Raw genomic sequence first — 14,031 nt, forward strand, 5'->3', positions numbered from 1 at the left:
TCTTCCCTTGTTCTTTCCTTTCTGGGTAATATTCACCTAGTTGAGATTCAGGAACAGTTGCTTTTTCAGACATACCGTCTTGCAGTTGATTAATTATACCAAAGTTCCACGTGCATTAAGATCTTGATGTTCTTCAGGTTTTCCTCAGGCCACAATGGAAGGAATATATATTCTGAGGCATTTTATACAAGTGCCGAGATGTGATATACTCAAATATACAGTTGATAATTTTAGTGCAATTGAAAATTTGTTCTTTCATACCTCTGCTGTTTTCCATTCTCCCTGCAACTATTTTCTCTTAAGATAATGTGTCAGGCAAAACCTGAGTATTAAAAGGCACATTTTAATGGAAGCATTTTGCCTCACACTTATCAGGACAATTTTCGAGAATGTGAGAGTAAACGATAACAAATAAATGAATAAATGTTGTTTCACTTTGGTAATTCTTAGTAAATAATTAACTTCTTAAAGAACGAAGAACAATACAATACAGGAACAGGCCCTTCGGCCCTCCAAGTCTGCACTGACACGTTTTGCCCTTCCATACTAAAACTGTCTTCAATTACAGGATTTGTATCCCTCTATTCCATTCCTATTCATATATTCATCCAGTTTGTTTCTTGAAAGCTGCTATTATATCTGCTTCCACCACTTCCTCTGGCAGCATGTTTCAGGCACTCACCATCCTTTGTGTCAAAAACTTGCCTCGCACATCTCTTTTAAACTTGTACCCCCTCCCCCAATTAAATTATTATTCTTGCAATATATCCAGATGGCTGGAAGATAAAAAAAACTTCAACAGAATCTATCTTTTTCAACAAAACCTCAGATAATTATCCTATTATTTTTGAATGCCAAGTATGGATCAGTCTCCACCACACTCACAGATATACTGCTAAAGAATCCCACATTTGAATGGACATTATTTTTGCATGGCTTCAAGATACTTCCCTCTGGCCACTGTTTGTAGTAAGCTGGTAAATGCTTTCTTGAAAGAACACATTTGAAATCTCATCACAAGTATTCATGAGCAATGCAATCCTATTGCTCTTACGACTCACATCTGACAAGCACAGAATCACAATAAGAGCCTGTCCTGGAATAATTTGATTAACCCAGTAATTTCATAGCATTTATTGATAAAACTATGTGTTCATAAATTTTCAAATTTATATTGAATTAAACTGGAGGATAGAATCAGAACATCTTTTAAGTACAAATGATAAATTTATGTTTCAGGATCAAATTAACCGGGGAGCAGACCTGTAGATACCATTCAAATGGAAATTGCTTCTGAAACATTCATGTCTGGAACCAGGCTTTCATCTATTTTGCAAGCAGTAAGCTCCCACATATATCAATATAACAGTGAACAGATCATCCGTATTGGTGATGTGGCTTAGGGATAAATATTGGCCAGGGCACTGGGAATAGTTTCACTGCCATATTTCACATTATTGCGTTGGGATCTTTTTAAATCATCTAAAAGGGCAAAGAGGCCCTGAGTTTAAGATAACAAGGTGTAGAGCTGGATGAACACAGCAGGCCAAGCAGCATCAGAAGAGCAGGAAGGCTGATGTTTTGGGACCAGACCCTTCTTCTGAAACCTGAAACGTCAGCTTAACTGCTCCTCTGATGCTGCTTGGCCTGCTGTGTTCATTCAGCTCTACACCTTGTTATCTCAGATTCTCCAGCATTGACAGTTCCTAATATCTCTGTAACAATTTTGGCCCTTAGTTTAACATCTGATCTAAAAGATGTAATGCCTGGCAAAGCAGCTGTCTTCACAACTTCACTGGGAATGGCTGCCTCAAATGGGAGTGAGGCTCAAACCCAGGACCCTCTGCGTGAGAAATAAGAAAGCTCTCACTGAGGGATAACGGAGAAATTGCCTTTTCAATGAATGAAAGTCTTGAGTCTAAAGCATACCTGTCATTGCAAATATCAAAACTTGTTACTGAATATGCATTTGAGTTTAAATTTATTCCAGAAAATAATATTTTGGAATCTGGTATGTGAGTAATTTGGACATGACATGCTGAGTGGAGAGAGAATTGGAAGAAATAAATGAATATGGATTTCTGGTTCCCAAAACCCTCCAATAATAGGAGTCTTCCTCACCTCATATCTAGCCCTGCTGTAGCGTCAATGTGAGAGATTGATTGGGATTATTCATTGACGCCATGTTATAGGAGGAAATATGAAGGAGGAGTTCTGTGTTCAGCAATACAAGCGAGCTATATTCAGAGCGAGTCAGAGGGCAGCTGAAAGTCATCATAGTGGAATTCTGGGAGATATTGTCACAGCCAACCTAGCTGTACAGGAGATCACTATAGGGCACTTTCCATGAGAACAACAAAGGAGGGCAGTGAATCACAGAGTGGCTGGGCATTATTACAGTCAGCATGACTCTACAGCAGCTACTACCAGGGATGTTTAGGTTAGGTGGGTCAGACATGGGAAATTAGTGGAATGGGTCGAGGTGGGATGGTCTTTGGAGGGGATGGTGTGGACTTGTTGGGCCAAATGGCCTGTTTCCACACTGTAGGGATTCTATGATGATCGCCAGATTACTCCCAGTGCCAGACACCAGTGAGGATAGAAATAGAAAATTATGCCAGATGAATGCGCGGCTGAGGAGCTGGTGTAGGGGGCAGCGTTTTCAGTTCTTGGACCATTGGGATCTCTTCTTGGGTACAGGTCACCTGTACAAGAGGGAGGGGTTACATTTGAACTAGAGAGGGTTCAATATCCTTGTGGGCAGATTTGCAAGTGTTGCCCGGGAGGGTTTACACTAAATTGGCAGGGGGTTGGGACTCTGAATAAGAGAGGGACCATCGAGAAGTCAAGAGAAAATACATTCGCCATTGAGAGCAAGTTTACTAATTAGGATAGCCAGGGGCACAGCTGGTGCAGAGGTGCAGATAAACCTGAAACTTTAAGTCGGTGTTTCCTATTTTCTCTTCTCTGACCGAAAGAGAAAAGGTTTTGTGTGGAGGATGCCTGGCAAAATAAAGGTGTACAAGGGATAAAGTCATTAAGACAGTAGACCACTGTTAGATTAGAAGTGCTGAAGCTTTTGCTCAAGAGATGTTGGTGTGAGGAGGCTGGGTAGAGGTAGAGTGAAGGGGTCTTTTCTATCTACAGATGGTGGTTAGATCAGTGGCATGCTTCTCTTGCAGGAAGTGGGAGAATAGAGTCACTTCCAAAGTCCCGATGGCCACACTTGTGAGAAGTGCACCTGACTGCAGCTCCTGACAGACCTCATTAGGGAACTAGAGCTGCATTCACTCAAGATCATACTGAGTGCAGCGAAACAACATTGATAAGAGCTATAGTGAAGTGGTCACTCCTCAGGTGCAGGCTGCAGGTAGCTGGGTGACCACCAGAGGAGGTAAAGGGGAAGGGCAGATACTCCAGGGTTCTCCTGTGGCCATTCCCCTCAATAACCGGTATACCACTTTGGATACTGTTGCTGGGTGGGGGAGTGACTTTTCAGGAGCTAGCAGCAGCAGTCAGGTCAGTGGCACTATGACCGGCCCTGAGGCTCCAAAGGAAAGGGTACAGTCAGACAGAACGATATTGATAGGAGACTCAGTTGGGAGGGGGACAGACAGGAGATTCTGTAGCCGCAGAAGAGACACAAGGATATCCTGGATGCCAGGGTCAAGGTGTCTCTGACCGGTTGCAGAACATTCTGAAGGGGGACGGTGAACTGCCAGAGGTAATTGCGCAGATTGGTACAAATGATATCGGTAGGCAAAGGTACCTATTCAATTTGAGTATAGGGAGTTAGGTAAGAAATAAAAAGCAGGATGGCTCAGTGGTTAGCGCTGCTGCCTCACAGCGCCAGGGACCCGGGTTCAATTCCAGCCTCAGGTGACGACCTGTGTAGAGTTTGCACATTCTCCCAGTGTTTGCGTGGGTTTCCTCCAGGTGCTTCAGCTTCCTCCCACAGCCCAAAAATGTGCAGGGTAGGTGAATTTGCTGTGCTAAAATTGCCCATAGTGCCCAGGGATGTTTAGGTTAGGTGGGTCAGACATGGGAAATTAGGGGAATCGGTCTAGGTGGGACGGTCTTCGGAGGGGCGGTGTGGACTTGTTGGGCCAAATGGCCTGTTTCCACACTGTAGGGTTCCTATGATGATCGCCAGATTACTCCCAGTGCCAGATACCAGTGAGGATAGAAATAGAAAGTTATGCCAGATGAATGCGCAGCTGAGGAGCTGGTTTAGGGGGCAGCGTTTTCAGTTCTTGGACCATTGGGATCCCTTCTCGGGTACAGGTCACCTGTACAAGAGGGAGGGGTTACATTTGAACTAGAGAGGGTTCAATATCCTTGTGGGCAGATTTGCAAGTGATGCCGGGAGGGTTTACACTAAATTGGCAGGGGGTCGGGACTCTGAATAAGAGAGTGACCATCGAGAAGTCAAGAGAAAATACATTCGCCATTGAGAGCAAGTTTACTAATTAGGATAGCCAGGGGCACAGTAATGGGAAGGAAAGACTTCTGGTTTAAAGTACATTTATATCAATGCACGGAGCCTGGTTGGTAAGGCAGATGAGCTCGGAACAAGTTTTGGCTCTGGGGACTGGGATGTTACAGTCATAACTGAAACATGGCTGAGAGATGGGCAGGACTGGCAGCTCAATGTTCCAGGATAAAGATGCTGCAGGTGTGACAGAAGTGCGAGTAAGTGAGGAGTGGGAGTTGCCCTTTTGATAAGGGTGGATGTAACAACAGTGCTTAGAGAGGATGTTCTCAAAGGGGCCATCAAATGAGGCCATATTGTTAGAACTTAGAAACAAGAAGGGGATGGTCACGCTTCTGGGGCTGTATTATAGACCCCCAAATAGCCAGTGGGTACTAGAGGTCTAGATGTGTGGAGAGATTGCAGATACCTGTAGGGATAACAGAGTAGTATTGGTTGGAGATTTTAATTTCCCCAGTATTGATTGGGCCACCCAAAGTGAAAAAGGCTTGGATGGGGTGGAATTTGTCAAATGTATCCTGGAAAATTTCTTAAATCATATGCTGAGGGCCCTGCTTGGGAGGGTGCAACACTGCACCTCTCCTTAGGAAATGAGGTCATGACTGAAGCAAGTGACTGTAGTGTCATTTGGAGAATACTTTGGGTCCAGGACCATAACTCTCTCAGTTTTAACATAGTTATGGAAAAAGATAGGACAGGCCCACAGGTTAAGGTGCTAAACTGGAGCAGGACTAATTTTGAGGCTATTAGGCAGGGCCTAGCAGCAGTTGATTGGGTGAGTCTGTTTAAAGGAAAATCAATGACCAGCAAATGGGAGGTTTTTAAACGTGTGATATCAACAGCCCAGGGACAGTATGCCCCAGTTAGGGTGAAGGGGAAAAGCTGGCAGGTTTAGGGATTCCTAGCTAATGAGGGATATTGACACTCTGGTCAGGAAAAAGAAGAAAGCGTACATTGAGTCTAAACTATCAGGCTCAAGTAAACCCCTAGATGACAATAAAAAGTGTAGGAGCACTCGTAAGAGGGAAATTAGAAGAGCAAAAAGAAGGTATGAGATGGATCAGGCAGATAAGGTTACAGATAATCCCAAGAGGTTCTATAGCTATATTGAGAGTAAAAGAGTGAATAGGTACCCTTAAAGATCAGCATGGCTATCTGTGTGTGGAGCTACTGGAAACGGGCGAGATTTTAATCAATATTTCTCCTCAGTGTTTACTGAGTTGAGAATCATGGATGCTAAGGAGATAAGGGAAATAAGTGGGGATGTTTTGGACTGCATACATATTACCAGAAAAGAGGTTTTTGCAGCTTTAGATCGCATTACGGGGGATAAATCCCTTGGGCCTGATCAAGTCCATCCTCGGACATTGTGGGAGGCTAAGGAAAAAATTACAAAGGCCTTTGCAGAGACTTTTCTTCACCTTTAGCCACTGGTGAAGTTCTGGAAGACTGGACGGTGGCTAATATGGTTCCATTGTTCAAGAAAGTTAGCAAAGACAAACCAGGGAACTACAGGCCAATGAGCTGGTCATCAGTGGTAGGCACGTTATTGGAGAGGATACTGAGGAACAGGATCAACCAACATTTGGGTAGTCAAGGTGTGGTTAGGGATAGTCAGCTTGGCTTTGTGAGTGGCAAACCATATCTGACAAATCTTTCAGAGTTTTTTGAAGAGGTAACTAAGGGGATAGATGAAGATAGTGCAGCGGATCTTGTCTATATGGGCTTTAGTAAGGCCTTTGACAAGGTGCCGCGCAGCAGACTAGTTATGATGGTTAGGTTGCAGCCAGATCCGCCTAAATAAGTTCAAAATTGGCTCAATGGTTGGAAGCAGAGGGTGATGGTTTAAGGTTGTTGCTTGGACTGGAGGCTTGTGACTAGTGGTGCTCCTCAGGGACCCTTGTTATTTCTTATTTACATAAATAATCTGGATGTGAATGTACAAGGCATGAATAGTAAGTTTGTGAATGATACAAAGTTAGGAGATATCGTTAATGGTGAGGAAGGTTCTCGAAAATTACATCCTGATTAGATGATGAAGTGGGCTGAGAATTGTCAATGCAGTTCAATACAGGTGAGTGTGAGGTGTTGTATTTTGGAAAATCAAACCAAAGTAGGACTTATATGGTAAATGGTAAGGTCCTGAGGAGTGTTGTGGAACAGACGGACCTAGGAATACAAGTACATAATTCATTGAAAGTAGCGTCACAAGTGGACAGGGTGGTGAAGAAGGCATTTAGCATGCTGGCCTTCATCGGTTGAGGCACTGAGAGTAGGAGCTGGGACGGTATGTTACAGTTGTATAAGCCATTGGTGAGGCTGCACTTGGAATATTGTATCCAATTTTGGTCACCCTGTTATAGGAAAGACATTGTTAAGCTAGAAAGTGTGCAAGGAGGATTTATGAAGATGTTGCTGAGGCTAGTAGGCCTGTGTTATAGGGAGAAGTTGACCAGGAAAGGACTTTATTCTTTGGAACAGAGGAGAAAGAGGGATGACCTTAGTGAGGTGTGCAAAATCATGACAGGCATAGATAGGATGAATGCACAAAATCTTTTTTTCCCAGGGATGGGGAATTGAAAACTAGAGGGCACAGGTCTAGGTGAGAGGGGAAAGTTTTAAGAAGGACCTGAGGGGCAACTTCTTCACCCAGACAGCGGTGCATTTATGGAATGGGCTACCAGACAAAGTGGTTGAGGCAGTTACAGTAGCAATGTTTAAAAACAGATACATAATTACATGGATGGGAGGGGTTTAGTGGGATATGGGCCAAATGCGGGGAATTGGAACTGGCTGAGTGGGCACCGTGTCAGCTTGCCCAGTTTGGGCTGAAGGGCCTGTTTCCATGCTGTATTACTCTATTCGTCTATGATGGTATTACCACACATGGGGGAAAGGCCAGTGACCACCCCAAATCTGGCTTTTATGTGGGCCCAGTTGCCCTCTGAAACACAGCTCAGATTGGAAGAGACCAATGACACTCTAGCTTTCCCCAGCTGAATACAAACACTTCTATACTTCTTGTATTACAATAATTAAATGTAACATTGATCTCATTGTAAGCCACATCCCCTAATCTGTACATCCAATCCAGAAAACACACAATCAATGATGGATAGCTTTATGGACAACCCTAGGTCCTCCCATAATCTCATGATGGCGGCCAGATACCTCCATCATCTTTCTTTGGAATCTTACAATGCGCCTGACAGTTCTCTTCCTTCCCAGGCATTTGCCAGCTGCAACGCATTATTTGTCAAGAACGTGAATAATTGTTTATCACTCAGTTGTAGTTTGAAGACTGGGTGAGTTACTGCAAAGCTCTTTGTAGATGTTAAAAATTGTTGCAACTGAGCACCGGTGGTGAAGGGAGTGAATATTGAAGATGGTGGATATGGTACCAACGATGTGGGCTGTTTTGTCCTGGATAGTGCCAAGTTGTTGGGGGAATGTTGTTGAAACTGCACTCATCCAGTCTGGCAGCGTATTCCAGCATATTCCTGTTGTGTGTTTTATGTATGGTGCACAGGCTCTGGACAGTCAAGTGGCTAGTTACTTGCTGCGGAATTCTTCGCCTCGAACCTGCTTTTCTAGCCACAGTATTTATACGGCTGATCCAGCTCAGGTTGTGGTTAATGGCAAGCAACAGGATGTTGATGGGGAGATATTCAACAATGGCAGTGCCTCAGAATCTAAAAGGAGATGGTCAACACTTATTGGTGATGGCTGTCGTTTGGCATGTATGAGGCTATTGTCTGGCACATGTGTGGTGTGAAGAGATAATAGGAACTGCAGATGCTGGAGAATCCGAGATAACAAGATGTGGAGCTGGATGAACACAGCAGGCCAAGCAGCATCAGAGGAGCAGGAAGGCTGACATTTCCAGCGTAGGCCCTTCATGGGGTCTAAGCCCGAAACATCAGCCTTCCTGCTCCTAAGATGCTGCTTGGCCTGCTGTGTTCATCCAGCTCCACACCTTGTTGTCTGTGTGGTGTGAATGCTATTTTCCACCTGTCAGTGAAAATCTGAATGCTACCTGGGTCTCACTACATGGTACTACTACAACTTTTTCTATTCTATTTGGAAATGAATCCCACTGTTTTGTTGAATTGTGTATCGTTTTCCAACTTGCTTCACTATCTCGACTGATTTGTGAGTAACGATCTCAACTGCTCTTTTCTCTTGCAACCTTTCCAAATGTTTAATTTTCAATAAGAATTTGTTCCTCACAAAGTAAAACAGAATGCAAACAGGTAGAACCTGACTTAGAGAGACTGTGGAGAAAGATTGATGTCTTTCCCTGGATAAGAGGCATTAATTGGTTTATGTTTAGCATGGTTAAACAAACACAATATCCCTCAGTTCTGGTTCCTGAGTTTGAGTTGTGCTATAGAACTGGAATTGACTTGTTTCATTAGCACTGGGCCATCAGCAAGGACAACTTACAGAACCTTTTTTTTATTTTTGACTGATATTTGCACAAATTGCCTTGGGGCTAATTTGTTTATGAAAAATAAATTAACCATTAATATTTTAAACGACAGATGCTCTGATTCTACCCATCAGTTTAATTTGGAAGAACCCCACAGGGAAAGTACTCTCTAAGAAACGTTTTTTTCATCAATAACTGCCATAAAGCTGCTGGTTACCTTAGAAACCACTTAGTTACTGAATGGTCTTCTGGTGAAATAGGTAAGCAATGATGCAAATCTCATTAACTACCATATGCCTCTTATTCAAACTGTTGACTAGTTTCCCACTGATATTCGTCTATGACAGTTTAAGGGTATTGCTGACTAGGGTCTTGTGATGCAGTGGTCATGTCCTACCTTTGAGCCAGAAGACCCAGGATCAAGTTCCATCATGCTGCAGAGGTGCATCACAAAACCCTAAACTGTTCCGCTAAAAATATCTAAGGCTATCGCTAAGAGCTGCAAATGCTTCTTCAGCATTTTTCAATATTTCAGAAAATTGGCTTTGCACCAAATGAATTAAATTTTAGAAGTGTTGGTGACTGTTGTAATGTAGGAAATGCACAACTAATCTGTGTAGAGCAAGATGAGGGCCCATGGTGTTCGAGGTGAGCTACTGGCTTGGTTTGAGGATTGGCTGTCTGACAGAAGGCAGAGAGATGGGATAAAAGGCTCTTTTTCGGAATGGCAACCGGTGATGAGTGGTGTCCTGCAGGGTTCAGTGTTGGGGCCGCAGCTGTTCACTTTATATATTAATGATCTGGATGAAGGGACTGGGGGAATTCTGGCGAAGTTTGCCGATGATACGAAGATAGGTGGACGGGCAGGTAGTACTGAGGAGGTGGGGAAGCTGCAGAAAGATTTAGACAGTTTAGTAGAGTGGTCCAGGAAATGGCTGATGAAATTCAATGTGAGTAAATGTGAGGTTTTGCACTTTGGCAAAAAGAATACAGGCATGGACTATTTTCTAAATGGTGAGAAAATTTGCAAAGCAGAAGTACAAAGGGATCTGGGAGTGTTGGTCCAGGATTCTCTAAAGGTTAACTTGCAGGTAGAGTCCGTAATTAAGAAAATGAATGTAATGTTGTCATTTATTTCAAGAGAATTGGAATATAAAAGCAGCGATGTATTTCTGAGGCTTTATAAAGCTCTAGTTAGGCTCCATTTAGAATATTGTGTCCAATTTTGGGACCCACACCTCACGAAGGACATACTAGCCCTGGAGCGTGTCCAGCAGAGAATCACACGGATGATCCCTGAAATGGTAGGTTTAACGTATGATGAATGGCTAAGGATCCTGGGATCCTACTCATTAGAGTTTAGAAGGTTGAGGGGAGATCTAATAGAAACTTACAAGATAATGTATGGCTTAGAAGGGGTGGACACTAGGAAGTTGTTTCCGTTAGGCGGGGAGACTAGGACCCGTGGGCACAGCCTTAAAATTAGAGGGGATAAATTTAAAACTGAAATGAGACGACATTTCTTCAGCCAGAGAGTGGTGGGCGTGTGGAATTCATTGCCATGGAGTGCAGTGGGGGCTGGGACGTTGGATGCCTTCAAGGCAGAGATCGACAAATTCTTGATCTCAAAAGGAATCAAGGGCTACGGGGAGAGTGCAGGGAAGCGGAGTTGAAATGCTCATCAGCCATGATTTAAATGGCGGAGTGGACATGATGGGCCGAATGGCCTTACTTCCACTCCAATGTCTTATGGTCTTATGGTCTTAAGATCCCATCAAGAGTTGCAATGGCCATTTGTTATCTAATCGTTACTGGTGTCAGTTGATGGATAGATATTAGGAAACTGGAGAGACCTTGCTTTGCTGTTCTTTGAATTAGAGCTGTCGGATATTGTATTTTCTGTCGCACATCCGTTCACTGCACTCACCTCCCCTCAACCCCGGCCAAAAGCACAGGGTCTCTGAGAGGTGGCAGCATCAACAGTGCAGGACTGCCTCAATGCTGCAGACTGAGCATCGGTCTAACTTCTTTGCACAAGCCTCCGCAGCAGACTTTGAATTTGTGACCAGGTGAGAGCACACCCGAGCCACAGCTAATGCTGAACCTGACAACTCTGCATGTGCATTGTCCAGTGAGCGGTGGGAAATAATGACAGCAATCCTTTATCATGGTAAAAGTTATGCAAGCTACTTCCTTAAGTGCAGTCAGGAGTAAAGAGACACCAAGCCCAAAAAGGTGATCAATGCTTCAACAAAGAGGTGAGCAAGTTAAAAGAACACCTTTCTACGAAACAAAATTGACCTTTGTTTTCAGGATGTGGATGTTTCTTGCAAGGGTGTTATGGCCTCAGAACAGGCCCCTTATGCACTTGTGGAGAAATAAATTATTACAGAGTGGTATCAGAGATTATAGGAGCTGCAGATGCTGGAGAATCCGAGATAACAAGGTGTAAAGCTGGATGGCTTGCTGTGTTCTTCCAGCTCTACACCTTGTTATCTCTTATTACAGAGGAGTGCCCCTGTTGCGAGCTAAAAGGTGGACTGACATCTTAATTTCAGGAAATGCAGAGGTGTTCATTTGACATTTGCAAAATAAAAATTAAAGATTTTGGAACTCCTGAACTAAGGTTGATCTGCATCGTGGCAGGCTGCAGATAAGTCGGCATCACAAGCTGTTTAACTTTTCCTCACTGCTCAGTTCAAATGCAAAGAGTCACCAATGGCCAGAAACTCAACTGGACCTGCCATATCAGAAATAATGGGGACTGCAGATGCTGGAGAATCCGAGATAACGAAGTGTGAAGCTGGATGAACACAGCAGGCCCAGCAGCATCTCAGGAGCACAAAAGCTGACGTTTCGGGCCGAGACCCTTCATCAGAGAGGGGGATGGGGTGAGGGCTCTGGAATAAATAGGGAGAGAGGGGGAGGCGGACCAAAGATGGAGAGAAAAGAAGATAGGTGGAGAGGAGAGGGTAGGGGAGGTAGGGAGGGGATAGGTCAGTCCAGGGAAGACGCACAGGTCAAGAAGGCGGGATGAGGTTAGTAGGTAGGAAATGGAGATGCGGCTTGAGGTGGGAGGAAGGGATAAGTGAGAGGAAGAACAGGTTAGGGAGGCGGAGACAGGCTGGGCGGTTTTGGGATGCAGTGGGGGGAGGGGATGAGTTGGGCTGGTTTTGGGATGCAGTGGGGGGAGGGGACGAGCTGGGCTGGTTTGGGGATGCAGTGGGGGGGTGGGGGGACGAGCTGGGCTGGTTTAGGGATGCAGTGGGGGAAGGGGAGATTTTGAAGTTTGTGAAGTCCACATTGATACCATTGGGCTGCAGGGTTTCCAAGTGGAATATGAGTTGCTGTTCCTGCAACCTTCGGGTGGCATCATTGTGGCACTGCAGGAGGTTCATGATGGACATTTCGTCTGAGGAACGGGACGGGGAGTTAAAATGGTTCACGACTGGGAGGTGCAGTTGTTTATTGCGAACCGAGCGGAGGTGTTCTGCAAAGCGACCCCCAAGCCTCCGCTTGGTTTCCCCAATGTAGAGGAAGCCACACCGGGTACAGTGGATACAGTATACCACATTGGCAGAACATCTGCTTGATGTGGAAAGTCATCTTGGGGCCTGGGATAGGGGTGAGGGAGGAGGTGTGGGGGCAAGTGTAGCACTTCCTGCGGTTGCAGGGGAAGGTGCCGGTTGTGGTGGGGTTGGAGGGGAGTGTAGAGCAGACAAGGGAGTCCCGGAGAGAGTGGTCTCTCCGGAAGGCAGACAAGGGTGGGGATGGAAAAATATCTTGGGTGGTGGGGTCAGATTGTAGATGGCAGTCGTGTCGGAGGATGATGCGTTGTATCCGGAGGTTGGTGGGGTGGTACGTGAGAACGAGGGGGATCCTGTTGGGGTGGTTGTGGCGGGGGCAGGGTGTGTTGCAGGAAATGCGGGAGACGTGGTCAAGGGCGTTCTTGACCACTGCGGGGGGAATGTTGCGGTCCTTGAAGAACGTGGACATCTGGGATGTGCAGGAGTGGAATGCCTCATCCTGGGAGCAGATGCGGTGGAGGTGGAGGAATTGGGAATAGGGGATGGAATTTTTGCAGGAGGGTGGGTGGGAGGGGGTGTATTCTAGGTAGCTGTGGGAGTTGGTGGGCTTGAAATGGACATCAGTTTCTCGCTAGTTACCTGAGGTGGAGACTGAGAAGGTGAGGGATGTGTTGGAAATGGCCCTGGTGAACTTGAGGTTGGGGTGGAAGGTTTTGGTGAAGTGGATGAACTGTTCAAGCTCCTCTGGGGAGCAGGAGGCGGCGCCGATATAGTCATCAATGTAACGGAGGAAGGGGTGGGGTTTGGGGCCTGTGTAGGTGCGGAAGAGGGACTGTTCCACGTAACCTACAAAAAGGCAGGCATAGCTTGGGCCTATGCGGGTACTCATGGCCACCCCCTTTGTCTGTAGGAAGGGGGAGGAATTCAAAGAGAAGTTGTTGAGGGTGAGGACGAGTTCGGCTCGGCGGATGAGTGTGTCAGTAGAGGGGGACTAGTTGGCCTGTGGGACAGGAAGGAGCGAAGGGCCTTGAGGCCATCTGCATGAGGAACACAGGGGTATAGGGACTGGAGTCCATGGTGAAAATGTGTTGGGGGCCAGGGAATTGAAAGTCCTGGAGGAGGTGGCGGGCATGGGTGGTGTCACGGACGTAGGTAGGGAGTTCCTAGACCAAGGGGGAGAAAATGGAGTCCAGACAGGTGGAGATGAGTTCGGTGGGGCAGGAACAGGCTGAGACAATGGGTCGACCAGGGAAGGCAGGTTTGTGGATTTTGGGAAGGAGATAGAAACAGGCCGTGCGGGATTGGGGAACAAAGAGGTTGGAGGCTGTGGGTGGGAGGTCCCCTGAGGCGATGAGATCATGGATGGTATTAGAGACGATGTTTTGGTGCTCGGGGGTGGGGTCATGATCAAGGGGGCAGCAGGAGGAGGTGTCAGAGAGTTGGCGTCTGGCCTCGGCGATGTAGAGGTCAGTGCGCCATACTACCACTGTGCCACCCTTGTCTGCGGGTTTGATGGTGAGGTTGGGGTTGGAGCGGAGGGCTGCCCGTTCTGCGGGGGAGGAGGTTGGAGTGGGTGAGAG

This window comes from Stegostoma tigrinum, chromosome 14 (genome assembly GCF_030684315.1).
Source record: "Stegostoma tigrinum isolate sSteTig4 chromosome 14, sSteTig4.hap1, whole genome shotgun sequence".
Lineage (NCBI taxonomy): Eukaryota > Metazoa > Chordata > Chondrichthyes > Orectolobiformes > Stegostomatidae > Stegostoma > Stegostoma tigrinum.